Raw genomic sequence first — 23,940 nt, 5'->3', positions numbered from 1 at the left:
AACATTTGTTTTGATTCAACCATTGGAAACACTGTTTTTGTCCATTCTGTGAATGGACATTTAGGAGCTCATTGAGGCCAAGGGTGAAAAAGCTAATATCCCAGGATAAAAACTAGAAGGAAACTATCTGAGAAACAGCTTTGTGATGTGCACATTAATCTCACAGAGTTAAACCTTTGTTTTCATTTGGGAGTTTGGAAACACTGTTTTTGCAGAATCTGCACAGGGATATTTAGGAGTGCATTGAGGCCTATGGTGAAAAAGAAAGTATCTTCAGATAAAAACTATAAAGAAACTTTATGAAAAATTTCTTTGTGTGTGCACATTCATGTCACAGTGCTAAATCTTTTTCTTTTTCTTTTTTGATTCAGCAGTTTGATTTCAGGGGAACCAGTTCCCATTTCCAATGTCGATTCTTTTCTATTTTTCCCTAAGTGTCATCCAGTCTGAGAAATAAAGGGAAAGAATGCAAAAAAGATCAATCTTAAAGATCAGTGTCCAGTGGTTACATCACATGTTGGCAGGTTCCATGATGCCTCCTGAGCCACAAAACCAGCAAGGATTTTATTACTGATTTTCAAAGAGGAGGGAGTGTATGAATAGGGTGTGGGTCACAGAGATCACATGCTTCACAAGGCAATCAATAAAATATCACAAGGCAAATGGTGGCAGAGTGAGATCACAGGACCAAGGTGAAGTTATAATTGCTAATGAATTTTCATGTCCCACTGGGCATGAACTGTCATTGATAACATCTTATCAGGAGACAGGATTTGAGAGCAGACAGTCAGTCTGACTAAAATTTCCTAGGCAGGAATTTCCTCATCCTAATAGACCTGGGAGTACTAGGGGAGACTGGGGATTATTTTGTCTCTTATCTACAACTGTATAAGACAGATATTCCCAGAGTGGCCATTTTAGAATCCCCAATGCCCCACAGGGAATGCATTCTCTTTCTCAGGGCTATCCCTTGCTGAGAAAAAGAATTCAGCAATGTTTCTTCTATTCAGTTTTGTAAGAAGAGAAATATGGCTCTATTGCACCTGGCTCCCATGCAGACCTAATGGTTATTTCCCTTGTTCCCTGAACATCGCTGTTATCCTGTTATTTTTTCAAGGTGCCCAGATTTCATATTGTTCAAACACACATGCTTTATGAAAAATTTGTGCAGTTAAACAATCATCACAGTGTCCTGAGGTCACATACATCCTCAGCTTATGAAGATGACAGGATTAAGAGTTTAAAATAAAGACAGGCATAGAATATCACAAGAGTATTGATTGTGAAGTGATAAACGTCCTTGAAATCTTCACAATTTTTTTTTGAGATGGAGTCTTGCTTCCCCAAGCTGGAGTGCAGTGTCACAATCTCGGCTCACTGCAAGCTCCACCTCCTGGGTTCATGCCATTCTCCTGCCTCAGCCTCCTGAGTAGCTAGGACTACAGGTGCCCACCACCGTGCCTGGCTATTTTTTTGTATTTTTAGTAGAGACATGGTTTCACCATGGTCTCAATCTCCTGACCTTGTGATCTGACCAGCTCGGCCTCCCAAAATCTTCACAATTTATGTTGAGAGATTGCAGTAAAGAGAGGTGTAAGATATTGTAAAAGTATTAATTTGGGGAACTAATAAATGTCCATGAAATCTTCACAATTTATGTTCTTCTGCCATGGCTTCAGCTGGTTCCTCCATTCAGGGTCCCTGGATTCCTCCAAAAGTTTGGAAACACTCATTTGAAGAATCTGCAAAGGAATATTTTGGAGTGCATTGAGACATATGGTAAAAAAGAAAATATATACACATGAAACGTAGAAAGAAGCTTTCTGAGAAACTGCTTTGTGATGTGTGCATTCATCTCACAGAGTTAAGCTTTTCTTTTGATTCAGCACTTTGGAAACACTCTTTTTGTCCATTCTGCTGATGGACATTTGGGAGCTCATTGAGGTAAATAGTGAAAAAGTGAATATCCCAGTATAAAAACTAGAAGAAAGCTATCAGAGAAACTGTTTTGTGATGTGTGCATCCATCTTGCAGAGTTAAATCTTTCTTATGATTCAGCAGTTTGGAAACACTGTGTTTGTAGAATCTGCGATGGCATATTTGGGAGCACATTGAGGCCTATGGTTGAAAAGAAAATATCTTCTGATAAAAAGTGGAAAGAAGCTTTCTGAGAAACTGCTTTTTCATGTGTGCATTCATCTCACAGAGTTAAAACTTTCTTTTGATTCAGCAATTTGGAAACACTGTTTTTGTCCATTATGCAAATGGACATTTGGGAGCCCATTGTGGTGAATGGCAAAAAAGTGAATATACCAGGATAAATACTAGAAAAACCTATCTGAGATACTGCTTTGTGATGTGTACGTTCATCTCAAAGAGTTAACACATTCTGTGACATTGAGGACTAGAATGAAAAAAGAGCAATCTTGAGATAAGACTGGAAAGAAGCTTTCTGAGAAACTGCTTTGAGATGTGTGCATTCAGCTCACAGAATTAAACCTTTCTTTTGATTCTGCTATTTGGAAACACAGTTTTGTCCATTCTGCGAAGGGACATGTGCGAGCTCATTGAAGCCAATGGCAAAAAAATGAATATCTCAGGATACAAACTAGAAGAAAATTTTCTGAAAAACCACTCTGTGATGTGTGCTTTTATCTCAGAGTTAAACTTTTCTTTTCATTCAGCAGTTTGGAAACACTGTTTTTGTGAAATCTGGGAAGTGGTATTTGGGAGTGCCTTGAGACCTATGGTGAAAAATGAAACAAGAAGAAAACGGGACAGAAGGTTACTAAGAAACTGTTTTGAGATGTGTGCACTTATCTCACAGAGTTAACACTTTCTTTTGATTCAGCAGTTTGGAAACACTGTTTTTGTCCATTATACGAATGGATATTTGGGAGCTCATTGAGGCGAATGGTGAAAAAGTGAATATAACAGGATAAAAACTAGGAAAAATTATCTGAGATACTCTTTTGTGATGTGTGTATTCATCTTACAGAGTTAAAACTTTCTGTGAATCATCAGTTTGGAAACACTGTTTTCCTGGAATCTGCAAAGGAATATTTGGGAAAGCTTTGAGGCCTATCATGAAAAAGAACAATCTTGAGATAAAACTGGAAGGAGGCTTTCTGAGAACCTGCTTTGAGATGTGTGCATTCATCTCCCAGAGTTAAACCTTTCTGTTGATTCAGCAGTTTGGAAACACAGTTTTGTCCATTCTGCAAAGGGACTTTTGTGAGCTCTTTGAGGCCAATGACAAAAAAAAATGAATATCACAGGATAAAAACTAGAAGGAAGCTATCTGAGAAACCAATTTCTGATATTTGCTGTTATCTCACAGAGTTAAAACTTTATTTTCATTCAGCAGTTTGGAAACACCATTTTTGTGGAATCTACTAAGTGATATTTGGGAGCACCTTGAGGCCTATGGTGAAAAATGAAACAAGATAAAAACGGGAAAGAAGGTTACTAAGAAACTACTTTGAGATGTGTGCACTGATCTCACAGAGTTAAAATTTCCCTTTGATTCGGCAGTTTGGGAACTCTATTTTTGTCCATTCTGCAAATGGATATTTGGGAGCTAAAAGAAGCCAATGGTGAAAAAGCAAATATCCCAGGAAAAATACTAGAAGGCAGCTATTTGAGAAAGGGTTTGTAATGTGGGCATCGAGGCCTATCATGAAAAATAAAATATCTTCAGATAAAAATTAGTAAGTAGCCTTCTGAGAACTGCTTTGTGTTGTGTGCATCTGAGAAACCATTTTGTGATGTGGTCATTCATCTCACAAAGTTAAACTGTCCTTTTCATTCAGCAGATTGGAAACACTGTTTTTGTAGAATATGTAAAGGGAAATATGGGACCGCATTGAGGCCTATGGTGATAAAGAAAATATCTTCAGATAAAAATTAGAAACAAGCCTTCTGAGAAACTGCTTCATTTTGTGTGCATTCATTTCACAGAGTTAAAACTTTCTTTGGATTGAGCAGTTTTGAAACACTGGTTTTGTCCATTCTCTGAAAGGACATTTAGGAGCTCATTGAGGTCAATTTAAAAAAGCGAATATCGCCGGGCGCGGTGGCTCAAGCCTGTAATCCCAGCACTTTGGGAGGCCGAGGCGGGCGGATCACAAGGTCAGGAGATCGAGACCACAGTGAAACCCCGTCTCTACTAAAAATACAAAAAATTAGCCGGGCGCAGTGGTGGGCACCTGTAGTCCCAGCTACTCAGGAGGCTGAGGCAGGAGAATGGCGGGAACCCGGGAGGCGGAGCTTGCAGTGAGCCGAGATCGCGCCACTGCACTCCAGCCTGGGCAACAGCGTGAGACTCCATCTCAAAAAAAAAAAAAAAAAAAAAGCGAATATCCCAGGATAAGAATTAGAAGGAAGCTATCTGAGAAACCATTTTGTGATATGGGCATTCATCTTGCAAAGTTATACTGTTCTTTTCATTCAGCAGATTGGAAACACCTTTTTTCTAGCATCTGCAAAGGGATATTTGGGAGCTCATTGAGACCTTTTGTGAAAAAGGAAATATCTTCAGATAAAAACTAGAAAGAAACCTTCTGAGAAACTACTTTGTGATGTGTGCATTCATCTCACCGAGGTCCACCTTTCTTTTGATTCAGCAGTTTGGAAACCATCTTTTTGTCCAATCTGCAAACGGACGTTTGAGAGCTCTTTTAGGCCAATGGCACAAAAACAAAAATCCCATGATAAAAACTAAAGTAACCTATCTGAGAAACTACTGTGAGCTGTGTGCATTCATCTGACAGAGTTAAGCTTTCTTTTGATTCAGCAGTTTGGAAACATTGCTTTTGTCCATTCTGCAAATGGACATTTTGGAACTCATCGAGGCCAATGGCAAAAACTGAATATCCCAGGATAAAAACTGGAAGGGAGATACCTGTGAAACAGCTTTGTGATGTCTGCTTTCATCTCACAGAGTGAAACCATTCTTTTCATTCAGCAGTTTGGAAACACTGTTTTAGTAGTATCTCAAGAAATATTTTGGAGCACATTTAAGCCTATGGTGATAAACATCTTCAGATAAAAACTAGAAAGAAATTTCATGAGAATCTGCTTTGTTATGTGTGCATTCATCTCACAGAGACCTTTCTTTTGATACAGCAGTTTAGAAACACTGTTTTTGTCCATTCTGTGATGGACATTTGGGAGCTCATTGAGGCCAATGGCAAAAAAGCGAATATCTCAGGATGAAAAGTAGAAGGAAACAATCTGAGACACCACTTTGTGACTTCTGCATTAATCTCGCAGAGTGAAACCTTTCTTTTCATTCAGCCATTTGAAAACAATGTTTTTGTATTATTTGCAAAGAAGCATTTGGGAGTGCATTGAGGGAAATGGTGAAAAATAAAACATCTTCTGATAAAAACTAGAAAGAAGATTTGTGAGAAACTGCTTTGTGATGTGGGGATTCATCTTACATAAGTTAACCTTTCTTTTCATTCAGCCATTTGGAAATCTTTTTTTTGTCCACACTGTGAATGGATATTTGGGATCTCATTGAGGCCAATGGTGAAAAACTGAATATCTCAGGATAAAAACTGGAAGTTAGCAATCAGAGAAACTGTTTTGTGATGTGTGCATTCATCTTAAAGAATTAAATATTTCTTTTGATTCAGCAGCGTGGAAAAACTATTTTTGTCTATTCTGCAAATAGATTTTTGGGAGCTCATTTTGACCAATGGTGAAAAAGCGAATACCCCAGGATTAAAAAAAAGAAGGAAGCTATCATAGAAACCACTTTGTGAAGTGTGCATTCATCTCACAGAGTTAAACCTTTCTTTTAATACAGCAGTGTGGAAATACTGTTTTTTTCCATTCTCCGAATGGACATTTGGGAACTCATGGAGGTCAGTGGTGAAAAAGAAAAGATCACAGGATAAACTAGTTTTCTAGTTTTCTAGGAGGATGTTATCTGAGAAATCACTTTGTGATATGTGCATTTACCTCTCAGAATTAAACCTTTCTTTTCCATCAATAGTGAGGAAGCACTGTTTTTGTAGAACGTGCAAATGGATATTTGGGAGTGCATGGAGGCCTATTCTAAAAAAGAAAATATCTTTAGATAAGAATTGAAAGAATTTTTCTGAGAAACTACTTTGTAATGTGTTCATTCATCTTACATATGTAAACATGTTTTCTTTCAGCAGTTTGGATGCTCATTGAGGCCAATGGTGAAAAAATGAATATCCCAGGATAAAAACTAGAAGCAAGCTATCTGAGAAACCACTTTTTGATGTGTTGACTGTCCTTATGTGAAGATATTTTATTTTTCACCACAGGCCTCATTGCGTACCCAAGTATCCCTTCACATATTCTACAGAAAGAGTGTTTCCAAACTTCTGAATCAGAGAAAGGTTTAACTTTGCGAGCTGAATGCACACATCACAAAGCGAATAGCTGGGATATTTGCTTTTTCACCTTTAGCCTTAATGAGCTCACAAGTGTCCATTCGCAGAGTGGACAAAAACAGTGTTTCCAAACTGTTGTATGAAAAGAAAGATTTAATTCCGTGAGGTGAATGTGTACATCACAAAGCAGTTTCTCAGAAAGATTATTTCTAGTTTTTACCTGAAGATAGTTTATTTTTTACCATAGGCATCAAAGTTCTCCCAAATATCCCTATGCAGATTCTACAAAAGCAGTGTTTCCAAACTGTCGAATAAAAAGAAAGGTTTAACTATGTTTGATGAATACACATGTCACAAAGCAGTTTTAATCTGAAGATATTTTATTTTTCATCATGTGACTCAATGTGCTCCCAAATATACTTTTGATGATTCTACAAAAACAGTGTTTCCAAACTGCTAAATCAAAAGAAATGTTAACTCTGTGAGATAAATGGACACAGCACTAACAGTTTCTCAGAAAGCTTCTTTCTAGTTTTTTTCTGAGGATACATCTTTTCTCACCATAGGCTTCAATGTGCTCCCAAATATTCCTTTGCAGATTCTACAAAAACAGTGTTTCCAAACTGTGAATGAGAAGTAATGTTTAGCTCTGCGATTTGAATGCACACATCACAAATCGATTTCTCAGCTAGCTTCTTCCTAGTTTTTATCTGAAGTGGTATTTTCTGTTTCGTCCCTGGACTCAATGCATTCCCAAATGTTCATTTGCAGGACGGACAAAAACAGTGTTTCCAAACAGCTTAATCAAAAGAAATATTTAACTCTGTGAGATAAATGCACACATCACAAAACAGTTTCTCAGAAAGCTTCTTTCTAGTTTTTAATGTGAAGAAAATTTCTTTTTCACCCTAGGCCAAAATGCGCTCCTAAATGGACCTTTGTAGAATGGACAAAATCAGTGTTTCCAAACTGATGACTCAAAAGAAAGCTTTAACTCTGTGAGATGAATGCACACATCACAAAAAGGTTTCTCAGATACCTTACTTTTAATTTTTATCTGAAGATATTTTCTTTTTCACCATTGGCCTCAATGCACTCCCAAATGTCCTTTTGCAGAATGGACAAAAACAGTGTTTCCAAACTGCTGAATCCAAAGAAAGACTTAACATTGTGAGATGAATGCACACATCAAAAAGTAGTTTCTCAAAAAGCTTCATTCTAATTTTTACCTGAATATATTTCCTCAATGTGGTCTGAAATTTCCCATCACTGATTCTACAAAAACAGCATTTCTACACTGTTGAATAAAAAGAAATATTTAACAATGTGAGTGGAATGCCCACCTCACAAAAAGTTTCTCAGAAAGTTTCTTTCTAGTTTTTATCAGAAGATATTATCTTTTTCACCATGGGCTTCAAAGCACTTCCAAATATCCCTTTGCAAATTCTGCAAAAAGAGTTTTTCCAAACTGCTGAATGGAAAGAGAGATTTAATTCTCTTAGATGAGCACACACATCAAAAAGTGGTTTCTCAGATAGCTTCCTTCTAGTTTTTATCCTGGCATATTTGCTTATCCCCATTGTACTGAAAGAGCTCCCAAATATCCATTACCAGAATGGACAATAAGAGTGTTTCCAAACTGCTGAACGGAAATAAAGTTTTAATTCTTTGAGAAAAATGCACACATCAGGAAGCGGTGTCACAGACGGCTTCTTTCTAGTTTTTATCTGAAGATATTTTCTTTTTCACTGTAGGCCTCAATGTGCTCCCAAATATCTCTTCGCAGATTCTACAAAAAGTGTTTCCAAACTGCTGAATGAAAATAAAGGTTTAAATCTGTGAGGTGAATGCAAACTTCACAAAGTGGTTTCTCACATAGCTTCCTTCTAGTTTAAATCTGGGATATTCCCTTTTTCACCACCGGAGTAAATAAACTCGCAAACATCCATTTCAATAATGGACCAAAACAATGTTTCCATACTGCTGAATCAAAAGAAATGTTTAGCTCTGTCAGATGAATGCACACAGCAAAAAACAGTTTCTCAGAAAACTTCTTTCTATTTTTTATCTGAAGATATTTTGTTTTTCAACATAGGCCTCAATGTACTCTGAAATATCCCATGACACACTCTTCCAAAACAGAGTTTCCAAACTGCTGAATAAAGAATAATGTTTATTTTTTATTTTTTTTAAGTGCCCAGTTTTCTTTTTTTTTTTTTTAATTATTATTATTATACTTTAAGTTCTAGGGTACATGTACATAACGTGCAGGTTTCTTACATATGTATACTTGTGCCATGTTGGTGTGCTGCACCCATCAACTCGTCAGCACCCATCAACTCGTCATTTACATCAGGTATAACTCCCAATGTAATCCCTCCCCCCTCCACTCTCCCCATGATAGGCCCCGGTGTGTGATGTTCCCCTTCCCGAGTCCAAGTGATCTCATTGTTTAGTTCCCACCTATGAGTGAGAACATGCGGTGTTTGGTTTTCTGTTCTTCAGATAGTTTGCTAAGAATGATGGTTTCCAGCTGCATCCATGTCCCTACAAAGGACACAAACTCATCCTTTTTTATGGCTGCATAGTATTCCATGGTCTATATGTGCCACATTTTCTTAATTCAATCTGTCACTGATGGACATTTGAGTTGATTCCAAGTCTTTGCTATTGTGAATAGTGCCACAATAAATATACGTGTGCATGTGTATTTATAGAAGCATGATTTATAATCCTTTGGGTATATACCTAGTAATGGGATGGCTGGGTCATATGGTACATCTAGTTCTAGATCCTTGAGGAATCACCACACTGTTTTCCATAATGGTTGAACTAGTTTACAATCCCACCAACAGTGTAAAAGTGTTCCTATTTCTCCACATCCTCTCCAGCACCTGTTGTTTCCTGACTTTTTAATGATCGCCATTCTAACTGGTGTGAGATGGTATCTCATTGTGGTTTTGATTTGCATTTCTCTGATGGCCAGTGATGTTGAGCATTTTTTCATGTGTCTGTTGGCTGTATGAATGTCTTCTTTTGAGAACTGTCTGTTCATATCCTTTGCCCACTTTTTGATGGAGTTGTTTGTTTTTTTCTTGTAAATTTGTTTGAGTTCTTTGTAGGTTCTGAATATTAGCCCTTTGTCGGATTAGTACATTGCAAAAATTTTCTCCCATTCTGTAGGTTGCCTGTTCACTCTGATAGTAGTTTCTTTTGCTGTGCAGAAGCTTTTTAGTTTAATGAGGTCCCATTTGTCAATTTTGGCTTTTGCTGCCGTTGCTTTTGGTGTTTTAGACATGAAGTCTTTGCCCATGCCTATGTCCTGAATGGTACTACCTAGGTCTTCCTCTAGGGTTTTTATGGTATTAGGTCTAACATTTAAGTCTCTAATCCATCTTGAATTAATTTTCGTATAAGGAGTAAGGAAAGGATCCAGTTTCAGCTTTCTACTTATGGCTAGCCAATTTTCCCAGCACCATTTATTAAATAGGGAATCCTTTCCCCATTTCTTGTTTCTCTCAGGTTTGTCAAAGATCAGATAGCTGTAGATGTGTGGTATTATTTCTGAGGACTCTGTTCTGTTCCATTGATCTATATCTCTGTTTTGGTACCAGTACCATGCTGTTTTGGTTACTGTAGCCTTGTAGTATAGTTTGAAGTCAGGTAGCGTGATGCCTCCAGCTTTGTTCTTTTGACGTAGGATTGTCTTGGAGATGTGGGCTCTTTTTTGGTTCCATATGAACTTTAAAGTAGTTTTTTCCAATTCTGTGAAGAAACTAATTGGTAGCTTGATGGGGATGGCATTGAATCTATAAATAACCTTGGGCGGTATGGCCATTTTCATGATATTGATTCTTCCTATCCATGAGCATGGTATGTTCTTCCATTTGTTTGTGTCCTCTTTGATTTCACTGAGAAGTGGTTTGTAGTTCTCCTTGAAGAGGTCCTTTACATCCCTTGTAAGTTGGATTCCTAGGTATTTTATTCTCTTTGAAGCAATTGTGAATAGAAGTTCATTCATGATTTGGCTCTCTGTTTGTCTGTTACTGGTGTATAAGAATGCTTGTGATTTTTGCACATTAATTTTGTATCCTGAGACTTTGCTGAAGTTGCTTATCAGCTTAAGAAGATTTTGGGCTGAGACAATGGGGTTTTCTAAATATACAATCATGTCATCTGCAAAGAGGGGCAATTTGACTTCTTCTTTTCCTAACTGAAACGCCCTTCTTTTCTTTGAGATGTTTGCTAACACTATTTTCGTTTAATCTGAAATTGGATATTCAGGAGTGCATTGAGGAATATGGTGAAAAAGTAAATATCCTCAGACAAAAACTAGAAACAAGCTTTCTGAGGAACTGCTTTGTGATGTGTGAATTAATCTCACAGAGTTACACTGCTTGTTGCATTGAGCAGTTTACTTACACTGTTTTCTTGGAATCTGAAATCTGATATTTCTGAGCGCATTGAAGCTTATGGTGACAAAGGAAATATCCTCGTATTAAAACTAGAAAGAAACTTTCTGAGAATTCGTTTTCTGATGTGTTAATTCATCTTACAATGTTACATGATTGCTTTCCTGGAGCAGATTGGTAACACTGTTTTTGGTGCATCTGAGAAGGGATATTTTGGATTGCATTGAAACCTATGGTGACAAAGGAAATATCCTCAGATAAACACTAGAAAGAAACCTTCTGAGAAAGCTCTTTGTGATATGTGAATTCATCTCACTGAGATACACCTTTCTTTCCATGGAGCAGTTATTTAACACTGTTTTCGTGGAATCTGCAAGGGAATATTTGGGAGTGCTTTGAGACCTATAGTGAAAAAGGAAATATCCTCAGATAAAAAACAGAAAAAAGCTTTAGAGAAACTGCTTTGTGAGTGGCAAGTTCATCTCACAGAGTTACACCTTTCTTTCATTGAGCAGTTTGGTAGCTCTCTTTTTGGGGAATCTCCAAAGGGATTTTCTGGAGCTCATAGAAGCTTATAGTGAAAAAGGAAACATCTTCAGATAAAAACTGGAGAGAAGGTTTTTGAGAAACTGTTTTGTGAAGTGTGTATTCATCTCATAGAGATAAACCATTTTGTTGATTGAGCAGTTTTTCATCACTGTTTTTGCGGTGTCTGGGAAGTGATAGTTAAGAGTGCATTGAGGCTGATGGTGGAAAAGTAAACATGCAAAGACAAAAACTAGAAAGGAGCTTTCTGAGTGATTTATTTGTACAGGGTGAATTCATCTCCCTGAGGTAAACCATTCTTTTCATTGAGCTGTTTGGTAACCCTGGTTTTGTGTTATGTACAAAGGTATATTCAGAGCACAGAGAAGCCTAAGGTGAAAGAGGAAATACCCTCAGATAAAACTAGAATGAAGTTTTCTGAGAGACTGTTTTGTGATGGGAGAATTTATCTCACCGAGTTAAATCTTTATTTTCATTGAGTGGTTTGTTAGCAACCTTTTCATGGAATATGTAAGGGATATTTGGGAGCAGATAGAGGCCAATGTTGAAAAAGGAAATATCTTCAGGTAAAAACAGGAGAGAAAGGTTCTGAAAACTGCTTTGTGATGTGATCATTCATCTCATAGCGGTAAAGCTTTCTGTTGAGAGAGCAGTTTGGCATCACTGTTTATGTGGTGTTTGAGAAGGGATATTTGGGAGCGAATGGGGCCATAGGTGGAAAAGGAAATATCCTCAGTTAAAAACTAAAAATCAGCTTAATGAGAAAGTTCTTTGTGATGTGTGAATTCATCTCACAGAGTAACCCCTTTCTATTCATGGAGTAGTTCCCTAACACTGTTTTCATGGAATCTGCAATGTTATGATACGGAGCACATTGAGGCCTATAGTGAAAGAGGAAATATTCTTAGATAAAAACTAGAAAGAAGCTTTCTGAGAAACTACTTTGTTGTGTATGAATTCATCTCACACAGTTACACTTTTCTTTACATGGAGCAGTTTGCTAACACTGTTTTCATGGCATCTGCAATGTGATATTTGGGAGCACATTGAGGCCTGTGGTGAAAAAGGAAATATTCTCAGATATAATGAGAAAGAAGTTTTATGAGAAACTGCTTTGTGATGTGTTAATTCATCTCTCAGAGTTACATGAGTCTTCTCATGGATCAGTTTGGTATCACTGTTTTTGGGGAATTTGAGAAAGGATATTTTGGACCTCATTGAAGCCTATGGTGACAAAGGAAATATCCTCACATAAAAACTAGAAAGATATTTTCTGAGACCGCTCTTTGTGATTTGTGAATTCACCTCACAGAGTTACACCTTTCATTTCTTGGAGCAGTTTGCTAAGACTGTTTTCATGGACTCTGCCAAGGGATATTTGGGAGCACATTGAGGCGTACAGTGAAAAGGGAAATATTCTCATATAAAAACTAGAAAGAAGGTTTCTGGGAAACTGCTTTGTGACTTTTGAATTCATCTAACAGAGTAACACCGTTCTTTCCATTGAGCAGTTTGATAACACTTTTTTCGTGGAATTTGCAATATTGTATTTGGGAGCACATTGAAGCCTATGGTGACAAAGGAAATATCCTCATATAAAAACCGAAAGAATGCTTTCTGAGAAACTCATTTGTGATGTGTGAATTCATCTCACAGAGTTACACTGTTCTTTTCATTGAGCAGTTTGTTACCACTGTTTTCTTGGTATCTGCAACGGGATATTTTGGAGCATATTGAAGCTTATGGTGACAAAGGAAATATACTCAGAAAAAAACTAGAAAGAAGCGTTCAGAGAAACCCCTTTGAGCTGTGTTAATTCATCTCACAGTGTTACATTATTCTTTTCAAGGATCTGACTGGTAACATTGTTTTTGGGAACGTGAGAAGGGATATTTTGGATCGTATTGAAGCCTAAGGTGACAAAGGAAAAATCCACAGATAAAAACTAGAAAGAAGCTTTCTGAGAAAGTTATTTCTGAAGTGTCATTTCATCTCAGAGAGTTACACCATTCTTTTCATTGAGCAGTTTGGTTACATAGTTTTCATGGAATCTTCAAAGGGATATTTTTGAACTCTTTGAGGCCTACAGTAAAAATCACTGCTTTGTGATGTGTGAATTCATCTCACAGAGTTGCACCATTCTTTTCATTGAGAAGTTTACTAACGCTTTTTTCATTTAATCTTCAATGGGATATTTTGGGGGGCATTGAGGAATATGGTGAAAAAGAAAATATCCTCTGATAACAACTAGAAGGAAGATTCATGAGAAACAGCTTTGTACTCACAGAGTACCACCACTGTTTTCAGGGAGCAGTTTGGTAGCACTGTTTTTGGCGAATCTGATAGGGATATTTTGAATGGCATTGAAGTCTATGGTGACAAGGGAAATAACCTCAGATAAAAACTAGAAAGAAGCTTTCTGAGTAAGTTCCTTGTGATGTGTGAATTCATATCACAAAGTTACACCTTTCTTTTCATGGAGCAGTTTTCTAACACTGGTTTCCTGGAATCTGCAAAGGTATATTTGGGAGTGCATTGAGACCGGTAGTGAAAAAGGAAATATCCTCAGATAAAAATGAGAATGAAGCTGTCAGATAAACTGATTTCTGATGTGTTAATTAATCTCTCAGAGTTACATGATTCTTTTCGTGGATCAGTTTGCTAGCACTGTTTTTGTGGAATCTGAGAAGGGATATTTTGGATCACATTGAAAGCTGTGGTAACAAAGAAAATATCCTCAGATAAAAACTAGAAATAAGCTTTCTGAGAAAGTTCTTTGTGATGTGTGAATTCATCTCACAGAGTTACACCACCCTATTCATTGAGCAGTTTTATAACACTGGTTTTTTTTAAATCTGCAAAGGGATGATTGAGAGTGCATTGAGGAATATGGTGAAAAATTTTATACCCTCAGATAAAAACTAGAAATAAGGTCTTTAAGACACTGCTTTATGATGTGTGAATTCATCTCACAGAGTTACATGGTTGTTTTCATTCAGCAGTCTGATAAAACTGGTTTCATAGAATCTGTAAAGGGGTACTTGGGAGCACTTTGAAGCCTAGGATGTCAAAGGAAATATCTTCAGATAAAAACGAGAGAGAAGCTTTTTGAGAAACAGCTTTGTGATGTGTGAATTCATCTCACAGAGTTACAGCGTTCTTTCCATGGAGCAGTTTGCTAACACTGTTTTGCTGGAATCTGCAAAGGGATATTTGGGACCGCATTGAGGACAATATTGAAAAATGAAGTATCCTGAGATAAAAACTATAAAGAAGCTTTCTCAGAAACTGCTATGTGATGTGTGAATGCATCACACAGAGTTTCACCGTTCTTTTCATTGAGCAGTTTGATAACACTGTTGTCATGGAATCTACAAAGGTGTATATGGGAGCATGTTGAAGCCTATGGTGAAAAAGGAAATATGCTCAGATAAAAACAAGAAAGAATCTTTCTGAAAAACTGCCTTGTGATGTTTGAATTCATATCACAGAGTTAAACTGTTCTTTCCATTGAGCAGTTTGCTAACACTGTTTTCTTGGAATTTGCAACGGGTTATTTCAGAGCACATTGAAGCTTATGCTGACATAGAAAATATCCTCAGACAAAAAGTAGAAAGAAGATTTGTGAGATACCGCTTTGTGATGTGTTAATTCATCTCAGAGAATTACATGAATTTTCTCATAAATCAGTTTAGTAGCCCTGTTTTTGGGGAATCTGAGAAGGGATATTTTAGATCGCATTGAAGCCTATGGAGACAAGGGAAATAACCTCAGATAAAAAAATACAAAGAAGCTTTCTGAAAAAGTTCTTTTTGATGTGTGAATTCATCTCACAGGGTTATAAATTGATTTTCATGGAGCAGTTTGCTTGCACTCTTTTCGTGGGATCCACAAAGGGATATTTGGAAGCACATTGAGGCCTATAGGGTAAAAGGAAATATCCTCAGTTACAAACTGGAAAGAAACTTTCTGAGAAACTGCTTTGTAAAGGGTCAATTAATCCAGCAGGGTTACACCATTCTTTTCATTGAGCAGTTTGCTAACACTCTTTTCAAGGAATCTGCAAGGGGATATATGGGAGGGCATTGAGGCCTATGGTGAAAAAGGAAATATCCTCAGATAATAAGTAGATAGAAGCTTCCTGAGAAACTGTTCATGATGTGTGAATTCATCTCACAGAGTTACAGCGTTCCTTCCATGGAGCAGTTTGCTAACACTGTTTTTGTGGAAGCTGCTATGGGATATTCTGGAGCACATTGAATCCTATTGTGATAAAAGAAATATCCTCAGACAAAGACTAGAGAGAAGCTTTCTGAGAAACTGCTTTGTGATTTGTGAATTTATATAATGCAGTTACACCTTTCCTTTCATGTAGCAGCTGGTAGAACTCTCCTTGGGGAATATGTGAGGGAATATCTTGGATCCCTTTGAAGCCTATGGTAATGCAGGAAATATCCTCAGATACAAACTAGAAAGGTTTCTGAGAATGTTCCTTGTGACGTGTGAATTCATCTTACAGAGTTACAATTTCTTTTCATGGAGTTGTTTGCTAACACTGTTTTCGTGGAATCCGCAAAGGGATATTTCAGAGCTCATTGAGACCTATCGTGAAAAACTCAACATCCTCAGATAAAAACTACACAGAAGCTTTTTGAGAAGCTGCTTTGTGATTTTTGAATTCATCTCACAGAGTTACACAATCGTTTTCATGGAGCTGTTTGGTAGCACTGTTTTTGGGGTATGTGAGAAGGGATATTTTGGAAGGCTTTGAAGCCTATAGTGACAAAGGAAATGTCCTGAGATAAAAACCATCAAGAAGCTTTGTTCGAAATTTCTTTGTTATGCGTGAATTTACCTCAGAGAGTTACACCTTTCTCTTCATGGAGGAGAATACTAGCACTGTTTTCCTGGAACCTGCAAAGGGATATTTGGGAGCTCATCAACCCCTATGGTGAAACAGAATATACCTTCAGATAAAAACCAGAAAGAAACTTTCTGAGAAACTGCTTTGTGATGTGTGCATTCCTCTCACAGAGTTACACTGTTCTTTTCACTCAGCAGTTTTCTAACACTGTTTTCTTGGAATCTGCAATGGGATATTTCTTAGCATATTAAAGCTTACGGTGACAAAGGAAATATCTTCATATAACAACTAGAAAGAAGCTTTGTGAGTCATTGCTTTGTGATGTGTTACTTCATCTCACAGAGTTACATGATTCTTTTCAGGGATCAGTTTGGTAGGACTGTTTTCTGGGGAATCTGTGAGGGGATATTTGGGATCAGATTGAAGCTGATGGTGACAAAGGGAATATCCTCAGATAAAAATTAGAAAGAAGCTTTCTGAGAAAGTCCTTTGTGGTATGTGAACTCATCTCACAGAGTTACACTGTTCTTTCCATGGAGAAGTTTGATAACACTGTTTTTGTGGAATCTGCAATAGGATAGTTGGGAGCTCATTTATGCCAATGGTGACAAAGGAAATATCCTCAGAATAAAAGCAAAAAGAAGCTTTCTGAGATACTGCTTTGTGATTTCTGAATTCATCTCACCGAGTTACACTGTACTTTTCATTGAGCAGTTTGCTAACACTCTTTTCTTGGAATCTGCAATGAATATTTTGGAGAGCATTTAACTTTATGCTGACAAAGGAAATATCCTAAGACAAAAACTGGAAATAAGTTTCTGAGAAACTGCTTTGTGGTGCGTTATTTCATCTCACAGAGTTACACCTTTCTGTTCATGCAGCAGTTTGGTAGCACTGTTTTTGGGGAGCATGTGAAGGGATATTTGGGATCCCATTGAAGCCTATAGTGTCAAAGGAAATATCCTCAGATAAAAACTAGAAAGAAGCTTTCTCAGAAACTTCCTTGTGATGTGTGAACTCATCACAGAGAGTTACACCTTTCTTTCCATGAATCACTTTGCTAACACTGATTTCCTCGAATCTGCAAAGAGATATTTGGGAGCATGTTGAGGCCTATGGTGAAAAAGGAAATATCCTCAGATAAAAACTAGAAAGGCACTTTCTGAGAAACTGGTTTTTGATGTGTGAATTAATCTCACAGTGTTACACTGGTCTTTTCGTGGAGCAGTGTGCTAGCACTGTATTCTTTTAACCTGCAGTGGGATATTTTGGAACACTTTGAAGCTTATGGTGACATAGGAAATATCCTCATAGAAAAAGTAAAAAGAAGCTTTCTGAGAAACCTCATTGTGATGTGCTAATTCAACTCACAGAGTTACGTGATTCTTTTCATGGATCAGTTTGGTAGCCCTGTTTTTGGGGAATCTGAGAAGGGATATTATGGATCGCATTCAAGCCTATGGTGACAAAGGATATATCCTCAGAAAAACTCTACAAAGAAGCTTTCTGAGAAAGTTATATATGATGTGTGAATTCATCTCACAGAGTTACACTGTTTTTTTCATTAAGCTCTTCGATAACACTGTTTTCTTGGAATCTGCAATAGGATATATGGGAGTGCATTGAATCCTATGGTAACAAAGAAAATATTCAAAGTTAAAAACCAAAAAGAAGCTCACAGGGTTACATGATTCTTTTCATTGAGTAGTTTGATAGCAATGTTTTTGGAGAATCTGAGAAGGAATTATTTGGATCTCATTCAAGCCTATGGTGAAAAAGGAAATATCCTCAGATAAATACTAGAACGAAGCTTTCTGAGAAACCCCTTTGCAATGTGTGCATTCATCTCATAGATCTAAACATTTCTGTTGAGGGAGCACTCTGACATCAATTTTTTTTGTGGTGTCAGAGAAGGGATATTTGGGAACATATTGAAGCCTATGGTGGAAACGGAAATAGGCTCATATAAAAACTAGAAAAAAGCTTTCTGAAAAACCATTTTGTGATGTGTTGATTCATCTCACAGAGGTACATGATTATTTTCATGGATCAGTTTTGTAGCACCGTTTTTGGGGAATCTGAGAAGGCATATTTTGGATCACATTGAAGCCTATGGTGACAAAGGAAATATCCTCAGATAAAAACTAGAAAGAAGCTTTCAGAGAAAGTTATTTGTGATGTGTGAATTCATCTCACAGAGGTACACCTTTCTTTTCATGGAGTAGTTTGCTATCACTGATTCCTGGAAACTGCAAAGGGATATTTGGAAACACACTGAGACTATAGTGAAAATGGAAATATCCTCAGATAAAAACTAGAAAGAAGCTTTCTGAGAAACTGCTTTGTGATGTGTGAATTCAACTCACAGAGTTACACCATTCCTATTATTGAGCAATTGGGTAACACTGTTTTCTTGGAATCTGCCATGGGATATTTCAGAGATCAATGAAGTTTAGGGTGACAAAGGGAATATCCTCAGACAAAAACTAGAAAGATGTTTTGTGAGACACTACTTTGTGAGTTGTGAATTCGTCTCACAGAGTTACACATTTCCTTTCAAGGAGTAGTATTGGAGCACTGTTTTCGGGGAATCTGAGAAGGGATATTTTCAATCACACTGAAGTCTATGGTGACAAAGGAAATATCCTCAGATAAACAGGAGAAATCAGCTTTGTGAGAAGCTTCTTTGTGATGTATGTAGTCATCTCACAGAGTAACACCAATCTTTTCATGGAGAAGTTTGCTAACACTGTTTTCGTGGAATCTGCAAAGAGATATTTGTGACCGCTTTGAGGTCTATAGTGAAAAAGGAAATATCTTCAGATAAAAAAGAGAAAGATTTCTGAGAAACTGCTTTGTAATGTGTGAATTCACCTCACAGAGTTATACTGTTATTTTCATTGAGCAGGTTGATATCACTGTTTTCTTGAAATCTGCAATAGGATATTTGGGAGTGCATTGAAGCCTATTGTGACAAAGGAAATATCCTCAGATAAAAAACAAAAATAATATTTCCATGAAACTGTTTTGTGATGTGTCAATTCACTTCACAGAGTTACACCATTCGTTTCATTGAGAAGTTTGCTAACAATTTTTTCCTGGAATCTGCAAAGGGATATTCCAGAGCTCATTGAGGAATATTGTGAAAAAGTTAATAGTATCAGATAAAAACTAGAAAGAAGTATACTGAGTAACGACTTTGTTATGTGTCAATTCATCACTCAGAGTTACGCCATTGTTTTCATGGAACAGGTTGGTAGCACTGTTTTTGGGGAGTCTGGGAAGGGATATTTTGGATCGTATTGAAGCCTATGGTGACAAAGGAAATATCCTCAGATAAAACTAGAAAAAACTTTCTGAGAAACTTCTTTGTGATGTATATATTCATCTCTAGAGTAACACCTTTCTTTGCATGGAGCAGTTTGCTAACACTGTTTTCGTGGAATAAACAAAGGGATATTTGGGAGTGAGGTGAGAGCTATGTTGAAAAAGGAACTATCCTCAGAGAAAAACTAGAAAGAAGCTTTCTGAGAAACTGCTTTGTGATGTGTGAATTCATCCCACAGTGTTACAAAACTCTTTTCATGGAACAGATTCGTAGCACTGTTTTTAGGTAATGTGAGAAGGGATATTTTAAATCACATTGAAGCCTATGGTGACAATGGAAATATCCTCAGATAAAAACTAGAAAGAAGCTTTCTGTGAAACTTCTTTGTGATGTGTGACTTCATCTCACAGAGTTACACCTTTCCTTTCATGGAACCGTTTGCTCACATTGTTTTCATGGAATCTGCAAAGGGATATTTGGGAGTGCATTGATGCCTATGGTGAAAGAGGAAATATCCTCAGATAAAAACCAAAAAGAAACTTTCTGTGAAACTGATTTGTGAGGTGTGAAATCATCTCACTGATTTACCCCATTCTTTTCATTGAGAAGTTTGCTAACACTTTTTTGTGGAATCTGCAATGTGATATCCCAGAGAATATTGAGGAATATGGAGAAAAAGAAAATATCCTCAGATAAAATCTAGAAAGAAGTAGTATGAGAAACAACTTTCTGATATGTGTATTCATCTTACAGAGTTACACGATTCTTTTCATGTATCAGTTTGGTAGCACTGTTTTGGGGGATCTGAAAAGGAGTATTTTGAATTGCATTGAAATCAATGCGTGACATATGGAAATATAATCAGATACGAACTAGCAAGAAGCTTTCTGAGAAACTTCTTTGTGCTGTGTGTTTTCATCTCTCAGAGTAACACGTTTCTTTTCATGGAGCAGTTTGCTAACACTGTTTTTCTTGGATCTACAAAGTAATATTTGGGAGAAAGTTGAGACGTATAGTGAAAAGGAAAATATCCTCAGATAAAAACTAGAAGGAAGCTTTCTGAGAAACTGCTTTGTGATGTGTGAATTCATCTCACAGAGTTACACCGTTCCTTTTCTGGAGCAGTTTTCTAACAATGTTTTCATGGAATCTGCAATAGGATATTTCGGAGTGTATTGAAACCTTTGATGACAAACAAAATATCCTCAGACAAATGCCAAAAAGAAACTTTCTGTGAAACTGCTTAGTGATCTGTGAATTCACCTCACAGAGTTTATTTTCACGGCACAGTTTAGTAGCACTGATTTGGGGAATACGAGAAGGGATATTTTGGATCGCATTGAAGCCTATGGTGACAAAGGAAATATCCTCAGATAAACACTAGAAAGAAACCTTCTGAGAAACTATTTAGTGATATGTGAATTCATCTCACAGGGTTACACAGTTGTTTCATTGAGCTGTTTGCTAACACTGTTTCCTAGGAATCTCCAATTTGATATGTCGGAGCACATTGAAGCTTAGGGTGAAAAAGGAAATATCCTCATATAAAAACTAGATAGAAGCTTTCTGAGAAACCACTTTGCAATGTGTTAATTCATCTCAGAGAGTTACATGATTCTTTTCATGGATCAGTTTTGTAGCACTGTTTTTGGGGAATCTGAGAAGGGTTATTTTCAATCACAATGAAGCCTATAGTGACAAAGGAAATATCCTCACATAAAAACTAGAAAAAAGCTTTCTGAGATATTTCCTTGTGATGTGTGAATTCATCTCACAGAGTTACACTTTTCATGGAGCAGTTTACTAACATGGTTTTCGTGGAATTTGCAAAGGGATATTTGGGAGTCCACTGAGGTCTATACTGGAAAAGGAAACATCCTCAGATAAAAACTATAAAGAACCTTCTGAGCAACTGCTTTGTGATGTGTGAATTCATCTTACAGAATTATACCATTGTTTTCATTGAGCAGTTTAATAACACTGTTTTCATGGAATCTGCAAGAGGGTATTTCGGAGCTTATTGAAGCCTATGGTTGCAAAGACTATATCCTCACATAAAAACCAAAAAGAAGCTTTCTGTGAAACTACTTTGTGATGTGTGAAATCATCTTACAGTGTTACACAGTACTTTTCATCGAGAAATTTTCTAACACTTTTTTTCCTGGAATCTGCAATGGGATATTAGGAAGCACATTGAGGAATATGGTGAAAAAGGAAATATCCTCAGAGAAAAACTAGAAAGAAGCTTTCTGAGAAACAGCTTTGTGGTGTGTGAATTCATGTCACAGGCTTACACCATTCTTTTCATGGAGCGGTTAAGTGGCACTGTTTTTGGGGAATCTGAGAAGGGAAGATTTTTATCACATTGAAACCTCTGGTGAAAAAGGAAATATCCTCAGATAAAATTTAGAAAGAAACTTTCTGAGAAACAGCTTTGGGATGTGCGTTTTCTTCTCACAGAGTTACAGGATTCTTTTCTTGGAGCATTTTGCTAACACTGTTTTCATGGAATCAGCAATAGGATATTTGAGATTGCATTGAAGCCTGTTGTGACAAAGGAAATATCCTCAGACAAAAACTAGAAAAAAGCTTTCTGAGAAACTTCTCTGTGATTTGTGAATTCATCTCACAGTGTTATGATTCTTTTATTAGAACAGTTCGGTAGCACTGTTTTTGAGGAATCTCAGAAGTGTTAATTTACATTGAATTGAAGCCTATGGTGACAAAGGTAATATCCTCAGATAAAAACAAGAAAGAAGATGTCTGAGAAAGTTCTTTTTGATGTGTGAGTTCATCTCAGAGAGTTACACCTTTTTTTCTTGGAGCGCTTTGGTAAGACTGTTTTCATGGAATCTGTAAAGGAATATTTTTGAGCACTTTAAGGCCTATGGTGAAAAAGGAAATATCTTCAGATGAAAACTAGAAATATCCTTTCTGAGAAACTGCTTTGTGATTTGTGAATTCATGATCCTTTTCATGGAGCATTTGGTAGCACTGTATTTGGGGAATCCAAGAAATAATATTTTGGATTGCGTTGAAGCCTATGGTGACAAATGAATTATCCTCAGATAAAATCTACAAAGAAATTTTGAGAAATTTCTTAGTGATGTGTGAATTCATTTCACAGCGTTACACCATTCTTTCAATGAGAAGTTTGCTAACACTATCTTCGTGGAATCTGAGATGGGATATTCTGGAGCACATTGAGGCCTATGGTGTAAAAGGAAATATCCTTAGACAAAAACCAGAAAGAAGCTTTCTGATAAACTTCTTTGTGATGTGTGAATTCATCTCACAGATTTATACCTTTATTTTCATGGAGCAGTTTGCTAACACTGTTTTCGTGGAATCTGCAAAGGGATATTCACAAGTGCATTGAGGACTACAGTGAAAAAGGAAATATTCTCATACAAAAACTAGAAAGAAGCTTTCTGAGAAACTGTTTTGTGATGGGTGAATTCATCTCACAGAGTTGCACCTTTCTTTTCATTGAGCAGTTTGATAGCACTGTTTTTGGGGATCTGCAAAGGGACTTCTGGGAGCTCATATAGGCCTATGGTGAAAAAGGAAATATCTTCAGATAAAAACTGGAGAGAAGGTTTTTGAGAAGCGGTTTTGTGATGTGTGTATTCACTCATAGAGATAAACCATTTTGTTGATTCAGCCATTTGGCATCACTCTTTTTGAGGTGTCTGAGAAGAGATATATGGGAGTGTACTGAGGCTGATGGTGGAAAAGTAAATATGCATAGATAAAAAATTGAAAAGAGCTTTCTGAGATATTTATTTGTGATGGGTGAATTCATCTCCCAGAGGTACCCTGTTCTTTTCATGGAGCAGTTTGTTAACCCTGATTTTGTAGAATCAACAAAGGGAAATTCAGAGTGCAGAGAAGCCTATGGTGGAAAAGGAAATATCCTCAGATAAAAACTAGAAAGAAGTTTTCTGAGAGACTGTTTTGTGATGGGTGAATTCATCTCACGGAGTTACACAATTCTTTTCATGGAGCAGTGTGGTAACACAGTTTCTTGGGAATCTGAGAAGGGATACTTTGGATCACTTTGAAGCCCATGGTGACAAAGGAAATATCCTCAGACAAAAAACCAAAAAGAAGCTTTATGAGAAACTGCTTTGTGATTTGTGAATACATCTCACTGGGTTACATGATTCTTTTCATGGAACATTTTGGGATATCTGGAAAGGATATTTTGGATCACAGTGAAGCCTAGGGAGACAAAGAAATATCCTCAGATAAAAACTAGAAGGAAGCTTTCTCAGAAACTGCTTTGTGATGTGATAATTTGACTCACAGTGTTACATGATTCTTTTCATGGATCAGTTTTGTAGCACTGTTTTTTGGGGGGGGGAATATGAGAAGGGATATTTTGAATCTCATTGAAGCCTATGGTGACAAAGA

The sequence above is a fragment of the Macaca nemestrina genome, chromosome 20 (assembly GCF_043159975.1).
Source record: "Macaca nemestrina isolate mMacNem1 chromosome 20, mMacNem.hap1, whole genome shotgun sequence".
Lineage (NCBI taxonomy): Eukaryota > Metazoa > Chordata > Mammalia > Primates > Cercopithecidae > Macaca > Macaca nemestrina.
This window is presented reverse-complemented; position numbering follows the sequence as displayed.